At 39.1% G+C, this 12,790-nt stretch overlaps 1 long non-coding RNA gene across 1 annotated transcript; it reads right to left on the reverse strand.

Annotated features, from left to right (window-relative positions):
* Positions 1-7,867: 7,867 nt before the first annotated feature.
* On the reverse strand, positions 7,868-12,584 carry LOC138350510 (uncharacterized). Its single transcript, XR_011222140.1, has 2 exons — positions 12,199-12,584; positions 7,868-8,183 (listed from the first exon to the last, which is right to left on the reverse strand). It is a non-coding gene; the product is annotated as an uncharacterized lncRNA (long non-coding RNA).
* Positions 12,585-12,790: the final 206 nt, after the last annotated feature.

A 12,790-nucleotide genomic window follows, 5' to 3' on the forward strand; every position in this document is an offset into this window, starting at 1 on the left:
AAAAATTGTATAATAACTTCATATTATTCTTGCAATTTATTTTTGCATTTTTTTTATACAAAATTTACATTTTAAAAGATTACCTCTATTTTAGATTGATGACTTGAAGACTACAGTGCCATCCACAGCAAATCATGGTCTTAAAATATCTCCTAGCAATGACGAGACCAATTTTCACAGAGATCAAATTTTTGCTAAGCAGTAGTCACAGGTAAATATATATTATATATATATATTATATATATAAAATTAACTACTTCATTGCTCAAAGCACCTTCAGACATTCTGAGAGTGTGCTTTTATTAATTAATTAATTAGGCTATATTTTAATGTTTTGTAATGTTTTCATTACTTTTTTTGTTTGAAATATAAATTGTTGAGTTTGAAACATTTTCACATTAACTATACTGAATATTTATAAACAAAAAAATACCAGAACTATGTCCTTGACAATTGCACTAAGAAGTCTTTGCCAAAATCAGGTGCTCAGTGCAGAGTTAAAAACTTAAAGTTGTACCACCTCTGGTGCAAGATTAGGGACCCATAGCCTCAGAGAAGAAAATAGAGAGTACTCAGAGAAGGCCTTGAATAATAGGCAGGCTGTTTGTGTGTGTTTCGACGGTAAGCTTGCTGACACCATATGTAATTACCTAAGTGTAGTTACAGGATGAGAGCTACGCTCGTGGTGTCCCGTCTACCCAGCACTCTTTGTCACATAATGCTTTGAAACTACTGACGGTCTTGGCCGCCACCACCTTCTCACTTAACTTGTTCCAACCGTGTACCACTCTGTATGCGAAAGAAAATTTTGTATATTTCTTTGGCATCTTTGTTTAGTTAGTTTAAATCTATGACCTTTTGTTCTTGAAGTTCCAGGTCTCGGGAAAATCTTCCCTATCGATTTTATCAATTCCTGTTACTATTTTGTACAAAGTGATTTTATCACCTCTTTTTGTTGTCTTCTAGTTTTGGCATATTTAATGCCTCTGACCTCTCCACATAGCTCTTGCCCTTAGTTCTGGGAGCCACTTAGTAGCATGTCTTTGCACCTTTTCCAGTTTGTTGATGTGCTTCTTAAGATATGGGCACCACACAACCGCTGCATATTCTAGCCTTGGCCGAACAAATTCGTGAACAATTTCTTTAGTATTCGCCATCCATGTATTTAAACGAAATTCTGAAGTAGAAAGCGGCATAGGTCCTCACACAACGTTCTTAATGTGGGCCTCAAGTGATAGTTTTCTATCTAGAATCAACCTAGACCTCTTTCTTTATCAGAATTATATAAAGATTTCTCACTAATTTGTAGGTTGTGTGGGATCTATGTTCTATTCCACATTCCATAACATGGCATTTATTCACATTAAATTTCATTGCCAAGTGGTGCTCCATATACTTATTTTGTCCAGGTCTTCTTGAAGGGCATGACAATCATCAAATTTCTTATCCATCCCATTATCATAGCATCATCAGCAAACATGTTTATATAATTCTGTATTCCAACTGGTAGATCATTTATGTAGACAATGAACATTTCTGGTGCATGTACTGTGGTACTCCAATTGTGACACTTCTCCCAGTCCGATTGCCTCTGATTACTGCCCTCATTTTTCTATCAGTCAGAAAATTTTTCAGCCATGTTAGAAGCTTACCTGTCACCCATCCAAAATTTTCTAATTTCCAGAACAACCTCTTATGTGGAACTCTGTCGAAAGCCTTTTTAGTCTAGATAGATGCAGTCAACCCAACTACCTTTTTCCTTTAAAATCTCTGTGGCTCAATCATAGAAACTGAGTAAATTCGATACACAGGATCTTCCAGATCGAAAAACAATACTGTCTGTGTGATATTATATAATTTCTCTCCAGGTGTTCTACCCATTTAGTTTTTATTATTATTTTTTTTTCAATCTTTTCACTGTTACACTTGTCAATGATTCAGGTCTATAACTGAGAGAGGTGGGGTCTTCCCTGTTGCCACTTTTGTAGATTGGAAATATGTTAGCCTTTTTCCACATGTTTGCTAGGACTCCTGTACACAGGGATGCCTGAAAGATCAGGTGAAGTGGAAGGCTGAGCTCAGATGCACATTCTCTCAGAAACCATGGTGAAACTCCATCTGGACCAACTGCTTTGTTCTACTTAGCTCCTTTAGCATATTTTCCACTTCATCTCTAGACACCTCTATACGCTCTATGATGTTCTCAGAAATTCTTATTGTGTCTGGTTCTTAAGATTTCATTTTGTATAAACACACTTTGGAACTTTTGGTTAATGTTTCACACATTGCATTATCATTTTCTGTGAATCTGTTTCCAATTTTCAACCTGGATATTATCCTTTACCTGCAATTTGTTGTTTATGAATTTGTAGAATAGAGCCCAGTTCTGTTTTACATTTATCCATATCCCTTTTTAAAAATTTCTTTCTGCCTCTTCCCTTACTGCTGTATAGTTGTTTCTCGCATCTTTGTATCGCTGGTATGATTGGGGGTTTGGCTTCTTTCTATATTGATACCTGCTTGATGGGTTCTGCTCTTCTACTCCCCAAGCCCGGCCCGAGGCCAGGCTCGACTTGTGAGAGTTTGGTCCATCAGGCTGTTGCTGGAGCGGCCCGCAGGGCCACATACCCACAACATCCCGGCTGATCCGGAACTTCTCTTAGAAAACAGTCCAGTTTTCTCCTGAAGATGTCCACGGTTGTTCCGGCAATATTTCTTATAGTCGCTGGGAGGACGTTGAACAACCCCGGACCTCTGATGTTTATACAGTGCTCTCTGATTGTGCCTGTGGCACCTCTGCTCTTCACTGGTTCAATCTTGCATTTTTTTCCATATCGTTCACTCCAGTACGTTGTTATTTTACTGTGTAGATTTGGGACCTGGCCCTGCAGTATCTTCCATGTGTATATTATTTGGTATCTCTCTCATCTCCTTTCTAGAGAGTACATTTGGAGAGCTTTTAGACGATCCCAATAATTTAGGTGTTTTATCTCGTCTATGCGTGCCGTATATGTTCTCTGTATTCCCTCTATTTCAGCAATCTCTCCTGCTCTGAAGGGGGAAGTGAATACTGAGCAGTACTCGAGACGGGACAACATAAGTGACTTGAAGAGTACAACCATTGTGATGGGATCCCTGGATTTGAAAGTTCTCATAATCCATCCGATCATTTTTCTGGCCGACGCAATATTTGCTTGGTTATGCTCCCTAAACATTAGATCGTCGGACATCATTATTCCCAAATCCTTGACATGCTGTTTTTCTACTATGGGAAGATTCGATTGTGTTTTGTACCCTGCATTATGTTTCAGATCCTCATTTTTGCCATACCTGAAATTTATCACTGTTAAACATCATGTTATTTTCTGCTGCCCAATCGAAAACTTTGTTGACATCTGCTTGTAGTTTTTCAATGTCTTTCATTCCATTTTTGTGTCTTTTGGTCTGTGGCCCTCTCTCAATTTCTGTTGAACCAATCCTGTTTTCTGGCCCTGCATCTCTGTTTTGGTATGAATGTTTGTGTGCCTTCATTGTATATTTTGCAAAATTTGGCATACATTTAATTTACTTCCCTGTCTAGCAACAAGTCTGCCTAATTACTTATTAAAAAAATTTTGAAGTTCCCCATAGTGACCTCTCTCTCTCTTGAAATCAAGTTTATCAACTGTTTCAATGTCCCCATTTTCTGTGTGTGTGTGTGTGTGTGTGTGTTTGGAGGCTAAGCATGCTGATACCATGTGTGTGTGTGTTTGGAGGCTAAGCTTGCTGATACCATGTGTGTGGAATAGTTCCCCTGGTAATAGTTGAAGGTGATGTAGTGATCGAGTAATCCTTATACTCCATTATCTCATCATCATAATGGCATAACTAATTACACAAGCATTAATCCTATCCCTATTTACAGGTAACGGTTTTCCACCCTTCTATATCTTACTGTGAGGTGTCGTCACCGTACATAAGCAAGCGACTTGAGAATAGCACATGGGAGACATCTCCCGTCACGCAGGGTGCAGTCGCACCTCCACAGATCTCCAGTATCAGCTCTTGATACTGGTAATGGCTCAAAAGGGCCACCACTTACAGGCTATTCATGCCCGTGCCACCTCTTGGGTGGCTTCATCTTCATCTTAACACATTCACAAAGGAGACATCTCCCGTCACGCAGGGTGCAGTCGCACCTCCACAGATCTCCAGTATCAGCTCTTGATACTGGTAATGGCTCAAAAGGGCCACCACTTACAGGCTATTCATGCCCGTGCCACCTCTTGGGTGGCTTCATCTTCATCTTAACACATTCACAAAGGAGACATCTCCCGTCATGCAGGGTGCATTCGCACCTCCACAGATCTCCAGTATCAGCTCTTGATACTGGTAATGGCTCAAAAGGGCCACCACTTACGGGCTATTCATGCCCATAGCCACCTTTTGGGTGGCTTCATCTTCATCTTAACACATTCACAAAGGAGACATCTCCCGTCATGCAGGGTGCATTCGCACCTCCACAGATCTCCAGTATCAGCTCTTGATACTGGTAATGGCTCAAAAGGGCCACCACTTACGGGCTATTCATGCCCGTGCCACCTTTTGGGTGGCTTAATCTTCATCAATCAATCAATCGAATAGCACATTACGGGCTATTCATGCCCGTGCCACCTCTTGGGTGGCTTAATCTTTATAAATAAATCAGAATAGCACACACCATTTGGTCCGGGAGCCATCTCCCGTCACGCAGGGTGCAGTTGCGCCTCCACAGATCTCCAGTATCATCTTTTGATACTGGTAATGGCTCAAAAGGGCCACCACTTACGGGGTATTCATGCCCGTGTCACCTCTTGGGTGGCTTAATCTTCATCAATCAATCGAATAGCACACAGTACAATCTCCAGTCAAGAATGTAGCACTCGGCGTGTACAGTTCTAATCGACCCAAGACGCTACAGCCTCGACACAGAGCAGACAGCAGACTACGACCGTTGTTCAGGTCCATGTAAACTACATCTACCCGAAGTCCTTCGTCTGAATAGCCAGTTACCAGTTACAGGAGATACTTTTTCACCCACAGAGTTATTAACTCATGGAACCGCCTACCCACCGAAGCGGTACGTGGCAAAACGATGCTGATTTTCAAAATATACCTGGAAAAGATCATTCCTCCCTACACCTGGGGGGTACCTTCGTTAAAGTAAAAAGGTATACAGAAATAACAAAGAAAATAGATATGAATACTATTACCTTCGATGTTAGTAGTAGTTGTGCAAGTGAGGAGAAAGAAAAAATATTACGGAGTTGGAAGGAAGTTTCTAAGGTACTCTCGTATCTCATGGAATGTGACGGACAGGGCAAAGGTAGTTTTAATTTATTAATCATGGATGAAAGTAGATTGATAATATTATCTTGGAACGTTAATGGATTAAAAACTAGAGCGGTGGATGTACACTATTATACTCTTAGAGAATATTAACATAGTAGCACTCCAGGAAACTGGGGATAGGGATGGTAACATTCTGAACATGAAGATGAACATGTTGAACATGAAGATGTTCAACTGCTGGGCGAGCCCTCTCCTACTCATCTGAGGGGAGGGAGATTAGATTATGCTTGTTTGATAAATGCTGAGGGCATAGAGGGGAATTGTCTTACTGTGGATGAAATGCTAAGAGATTTTGCATTACAAATACAGCTTAAACTAGATAAAAAGCATGCCTGCCTTCAGAGGAAAATCTTAAAGTTTAATAAGGGAGAATTAAGGGGTCTTGTTGGTCATATTAAGTCTTGGTATGATACTTATAAGCCAGTTTCGGCAGAAGCATTTTATTAAGTTTTAAATAAGGAGGTAGATGTATTTAATGCATCATTGAACCGGAAAACATCTGGTATAGAAAAGCATCCCCCCATAAAAGTGTGCGGAGAAGAGAAAGGAAATTTGGAGCAAGTATTGGCAGGAGTTTGCAGAGAAAGTTAGGAGTAACAAACTTGAAGGAAATCTGAAAAGACATAAATGAAATAAGGGGTAAAAAGCATAATTTTGTTGCACATCCTGACCAGTAAGGAATTGCAAAAGGTCTCGTAAATAAATGGGCGGAAGCTGCCAAACTTAGTTCATTTAATTACCCGCTGTAACGAGAGAGTCGTTTGATTCTTGGAAAGATCTAAGAAAGGATTTTATACTTACAGCAGGTAACAGTGGTGATGTCACTTGCACAGGTATTACCAGAGAAGAACTAATAACGGCGATTAAAGTTGGGAAATCTACCGCCCCTGGGGAGGATGGAGTAACTTATGAAATACTTAATAAACTTGCCATTATGACGAAAAGCCCGCTGTTAGACCTCTTTAATATTAGTTATAAAGAGGGCAGAATTCCCAGTAAATGAAAAAGAACTATGATCATCCTTATCCCTAAAGCCAATGGAGAGTATAGACCTGTGTCTTTAACCTCGTGTTTTTGTAAAATGATGGAGAGGATCATTTTAAATAAACTTTTGTATATAATAGGTGATCAGCTGTCTAATAATTTTTCGGGTTCCTCAGAGGAAAAAGTACCTCTGACTGTATTATTAAATGTCTAGCTAATGGTAATGATTATTATAGAATTTTTATTGATTTACAAGGAGCTTTTGATAAAGCCAACAAAGAGGTTATTTTATATGAATTAGCTGGTCTTGGTGTTGAAGGGAGATTATTGCGCTGGATAGGGGATTATCTTCAGGAAAGGAAGGCTCAGGTGTGGTATCAAGGTTGTATGGTTCAAGGTTCAAGGTATCAAGGTCAAGAACTCTGCACACCTCAGGGAGGAGTGTTGAGTCTCACCCTGTTTAATGTACTAATGAATAAGATAGCATCTGAGAAATACTCAAATTGGGTAACTCCAATCATATATGCCGATGATATTTTGTTTCAGGGCAAAGATATTTCAAAGGTTCAAACAGTGTTGGACAATTTCGGAAACCTGTGTCACCACATGGGACTAGTGGTTAATGAAGACAAAACTAAAGTTTGAATGTAGAAATCGGAGGCCCATTATATTGGAAATAAACGGTAAAAATATAGAGAGAGTTAATATATATAAATATTTGGGCATATATGTTGGATATACCCATGAGAGTTTGGAAACTGAGATGAACAGACTGTTGAGTCAATGTCGGAAGAGATTACAACCTCTGAAGGCCTTGGCATGCTGTGGAAAGGAGTGGGAGTCCAAGTGCTACGAATGATGTACTTGAGTACTGTGAGATTTCTTATTGATTATGCTGCACCTGTCATTTCTTGTTTTGGTAAAGGTAGGATGGGCAAGTTGGAGAAGATACAAAATGAAGCCGTTGGGGGTCGTTGTGAGCCGCTGCTACCTGAATTTTTGCCCACACTTGTCTTGCAGACGTTTCTCTTCCAATAGAGCTAGTGAACTCTAGTCATTGTCTTTCCCTTTGTAACTCATTTGCAATGTATGTACCTTTACCTGAATAAAACATCTAATCTAAATCTAGATATATGCAAATGAGAAAGTAATAGAGCGAAACCTTTAAAATACTGAACAATTTGGAGGATATTGATTCATACAATTTCTTCAAAAGGTCAGATGTAACACGAACAAGGAGCAAAGGTTTCAAGCTCAACAAGCCACAGTGTAGGAGTGACAACAAATGCTTTTTAACCCATACGATTATGATCATGGCAATAAGGTTTCTAAAACAGTAGGCATTCTTCCAAAGTCAGACACTGTACTATGTTCCTCGCCCTAACCTAGTCACTCAGTATTATTCACTCATTTATCTATGTCTTGTCTATTTATGTCTTAAAGGTTACAAGACGTACATTAGTCAATACAATTGGTGCTTAAAATGTTAAGGATCTCTTGTGAAACACGGGTATTAATAAAAAAATTTATTATGTAAAATAAATAAAAAAGGCCCAAGGGCCATGAAGTAACAAGAATGCAAGGCTGGCACAAGCTGGCACAAGCTGGCGTAAGTAGAGAAGACGGAAGATTCTTCATATTAAAAGACCCTGCTTCTCCAAGATGGCAGTCACACCCTGCTTGCCCTGGACAATCACCATATGGAGAAGGACTGTGTACTGTGAAGGGAAGTCCACAAATGCAATGCCAGCATGAGTCAGTCTTGAAGGGTAAACGATGATGGCACCCTCACAGTAACACAAAAGCCGAGCAAGCCCAGTGAGGAAGACCTGTTGATGGGAAAGGAGGAGAATCATTAGTCACAACAAAATCCACATAGAAACAAAGGAGAGAAAAAAAATAAAGTGGATGTCTTTTTTTTGTATAGACATAATAAATATTGCCATTTGGCTATGTATTTATATGATATATAATAGAATACAGCATAAAACAAAATAAGAGGGGTGGTAGGAGAAGAAAAGATTAGTGTTCAGTGAGAATCCACAAGGTCTTCTCTGAATACTCTTTATTTTCTTCAAGGCTGTGGGTCCCTACAATTGCACCAGAGGTGGTACACACCCCTATTATTATTTAAACAGGTGAGTAAAAATAGGTGAGTACACATATGGTGTCAGCAAACTTAGCCTCCAAACACACACACACACACACACACATGGTATCAGCAAGCTTAGCCTCTAAACACACACACACACACAAACGGTATCAGCAAGCTTAGCCTCCAAACACACACACACACACATGGTATCAGCAAGCTTAGCCACCAAACACACACACACACACACAGAAAATGGGGACATTGAAAGTTGATAAACTTGATTTCAAGAGAGAGAGAGGTCACTATGGGGAACTTCAAAATTTTTTTAATAAGTAATTAGGCAGACTTGTTGCTAGACAGGGAAGTAAATTAAATGTATGCCAAATTTTGCAAAATATACAATGAAGGCACACAAACATTCATACCAAAACAGAGATGCAGGGCCAGAAAACAGGATTGGTTCAACAGAAATTGAGAGAGGGCCACAGACCAAAAGACACAAAAATGGAATGAAAGACATTGAAAACTACAAGCAGATGTCAACAAAGTTTTCGATTGGGCAGCAGAAAATAACATGATGTTTAACAGTGATAAATTTCAGGTATGGCAAAAATGAGGATCTGAAACATAATGCAGGGTACAAAGCACAATCGAATCTTCCCATAGTAGAAAAACAGCATGTCAAGGATTTGGGAATAATGATGTCCGACGATCTAATGTTTAGGGAGCATAACCAAGCAAATATTGCGTCGGCCAGAAAAATGATCGGATGGATTATGAGAACTTTCAAATCCAGGGATCCCATCACAGTGATTGTACTCTTCAAGTCACTTATGTTGTCCCGTCTTGAGTACTGCTCAGTATTCACTTCCCCCTTCAGAGCAGGAGAGATTGCTGAAATAGAGGGAATACAGAGAACATATACGGCACGCATAGACGAGATAAAACACCTAAATTATTGGGATCGTCTAAAAGCTCTCCAAATGTACTCTCTAGAAAGGAGATGAGAGAGATACCAAATAATATACACATTGGAAGATACTGGAGGGCCAGGTCCCAAATCTACACAGTAAAATAACAACGTACTGGAGTGAACGATATGGAAAAAAAATGCAAGATTGAACCAGTGAAGAGCAGAGGTGCCACAGGCACAATCAGAGAGCACTGTATAAACATCAGAGGTCCGCGGTTGTTCAACGTCCTCCCAGCGACTATAAGAAATATTGCCGGAACAACCGTGGACATCTTCAGGAGAAAACTGGACTGTTTTCTAAGAGAAGTTCCGGATCAGCCGGGATGTGGTGGGTATGTGGCCCTGCGGGCCGCTCCAAGCAACAGCCTGGTGGACCAAACTCTCACAAGTCGAGCCTGGCCTCGGGCCGGGCTTGGGGAGTAGAAGAGCAGAACCCCATCAAGCAGGTATCAATATAGAAAGAAGCCAAACCCCCAATCATACCAGCGATACAAAGATGCGAGAAACAACTATACAGCAGTAAGGGAAGAGGCAGAAAGAAATTTTTAAAAAGGGATAATGGATAAATGTAAAACAGAACTGGGCCTATTCTACAAATTCATAAACAACAAATTGCAGGTAAAGGATAATATCCAGAGGTTGAAAATAGGAAACAGATTCACAGAAAATGATAATGCAATGTGTGAAACATTAAAACAAAAGTTCCAAAGTGTGTTTATACAAAATGAAATCTTAAGAGAACCAGACACAATAAGAATTTCTGAGAACATCATAGAGCGTATAGAGGTGTCTAGAGATGAAGTGGAAAATATGCTAAAGGAGCTAAGTAAGAACAAAGCAGTTGGTCCAGATGGAGTTTCACCATGGGTTCTGAGAGAATGTGCATCTGAGCTCAGCCTTCCACTTCACCTGATCTTTCAGGCATCCCTGTGTACAGGAGTCATAGCAAACATGTGGAAAAAGGCTAACATAGTTCCAATCTACAAAAGTGGCAACAGGGAAGACCCCACCTCTCTCAGTTATAGACCTGAATCATTGACAAGTGTAACAGTGAAAAGATTGAAAAAAAAAATAATAAAAACTAAATGGGTAGAACACCTGGAGAGAAATTATATAATATCACACAGACAGTATTGTTTTCGATCTGGAAGATCCTGTGTATCGAATTTACTCAGTTTCTATGATTGAGCCACAGAGATTTTAAAGGAAAAAGGTAGTTGGGTTGACTGCATCTATCTAGACATAAAAAAGGCTTTCGACAGAGTTCCACATAAGAGGTTGTTCTGGAAATTAGAAAATTTTGGATGGGTGACAGGTAAGCTTCTAACATGGCTGAAAAATTTTCTGACTGATAGAAAAATGAGGGCAGTAATCAGAGGCAATCGGACTGGAGAAGTGTCACAAGTGGAGTACCACAGTACATGCACCAGAAATGTTCATTGTCTACATAAATGATCTACCAGTTGGAATACAGAATTATATAAACATGTTTGCTGATGATGCTAAGATAATGGGATGGATAAGAAATTTAGATGATTGTCATGCCCTTCAAGAAGACCTGGACAAAATAAGTATATGGAGCACCACTTGGCAAATGAAATTTAATGTGAATAAATGCCATGTTATGGAATGTGGAATAGAACATAGATCCCACACAACCTACAAATTATGTGAGAAATCTTTATATAATTCTGATAAAAGAAAGAGGTCTAGGGTTGATTCTAGATAGAAAACTATCACTTGAGGCCCACATAAAGAACGTTGTGTGAGGAGCCTATGCCACGCTTTCTAACTTCAGAATTTTGTTTAAATACATGGATGGCAAAATACTAAAGAAATTGTTCACGAGTTTTGTTCGGCCAAGGCTAGAATATGCAGCGGTTGTGTGGTACAAGAATCTTAAGAAGCACATCAACAAACTGGAAAAGGTGCAAAGACATGCTACTAAGTGGCTCCCAGAACTAAAGGGCAAGAGCTATGTGGAGAGGTCAGAGGCATTAAATATGCCAAAACTAGAAGACAACAAAAAGAGGTGATAAAATCACTATGTACAAAATAGTAACAGGAATTGATAAAATCGATAGGGAAGATTTCCCGAGACCTGGAACTTCAAGAACAAAAGGTCATAGATTTAAACTAACTAAACAAAGATGCCAAAGAAATATATAAAAATTTCCTTTCGCATACAGAGTGGTACACGGTTGGAACAAGTTAAGTGAGAAGGTGGTGGCAGCCAAGACCGTCAGTAGTTTCAAAGCATTATGTGACAAAGAGTGCTGGGTAGACGGGACACCACGAGCGTAGCTCTCATCCTGTAACTACACTTGGGTAATTACATATGGTGTCAGCAAGCTTACCGTCGAAACACACACAAACAGCCTGCCTATTATTCAAGGCCTTCTCTGAGTACTCTCTATTTTCTTCTCTGAGGCTATGGGTCCCTAATCTTGCACCAGAGGTGGTACAACTTTTAAGTTTTTAACTACTGCACTGAGCACCTGATTTTGGCAAAGACTTCTTAGTGCAATTGTCAAGGACATAGTTCTGGTATTTTTTTGTTTATAAATATTCAGGTATAGTTAATGTGAAAATGTTTCAAAACTCAACAATTTATATTTCAAAACAAAAAAAGTAATGAAAACATTACAAAACATTAAAATATAGCCTAATTAATTAATTAATAAAATAGCACAACTCTCAGAATGTCTGAAGGTGCTTTGAGCAATGAAGTAGTTAATTTTATATATATAATATTATATATATAATATATATTTACCTGTGACTACTGCTTTGCAAAAATTTGATCTCTGTGAAAATTGGTCTCGTCATTGCTAGGAGATATTTTAAGACCATGATTTGCTGTGGATGGCACTGTAGTCTTCAAGTCATCAATCTAAAAATAGAGGTAATCTTTTAAAATGTAAATTTTGTATAAAAAAAATGCAAAAATAAATTGCAAGAATAATATGAAGTTATTATACAATTTTTTTAATTATTTAAATATTTGTGAGACATTATTAAGAAATGTATGAAGTACAGATTCTCTAAGACCTGATATGTATCTGCTTATGTTCCACCACATTACATTCAGGGCTGAAGAGAAAACACAGCCAGTAAGGTAATGATTACTTAGGATGGACTGGGATGCTACATGTAGGTGGGGGCTAAGCTGCGTGAGGCTAGGATGCCCAGCCTGCCTTGTCTAGGCTGGGCTGGGCTAGGCAACACTAGAAAGGAGTTAACAAATCTCTGGAGTGCCTTACTTTTCCTGATATCCTTAAAAAAGCAAGAATGATGCCATTTTATAAAGGAGGCTAGACAGCAGAAATAAACAATTAAAGAAAAATATCAAATCTATTTATACTTTC

The sequence above is a fragment of the Procambarus clarkii genome, chromosome 46 (genome assembly GCF_040958095.1).
Source record: "Procambarus clarkii isolate CNS0578487 chromosome 46, FALCON_Pclarkii_2.0, whole genome shotgun sequence".
Taxonomy (NCBI): Eukaryota; Metazoa; Arthropoda; class Malacostraca; order Decapoda; family Cambaridae; genus Procambarus; species Procambarus clarkii.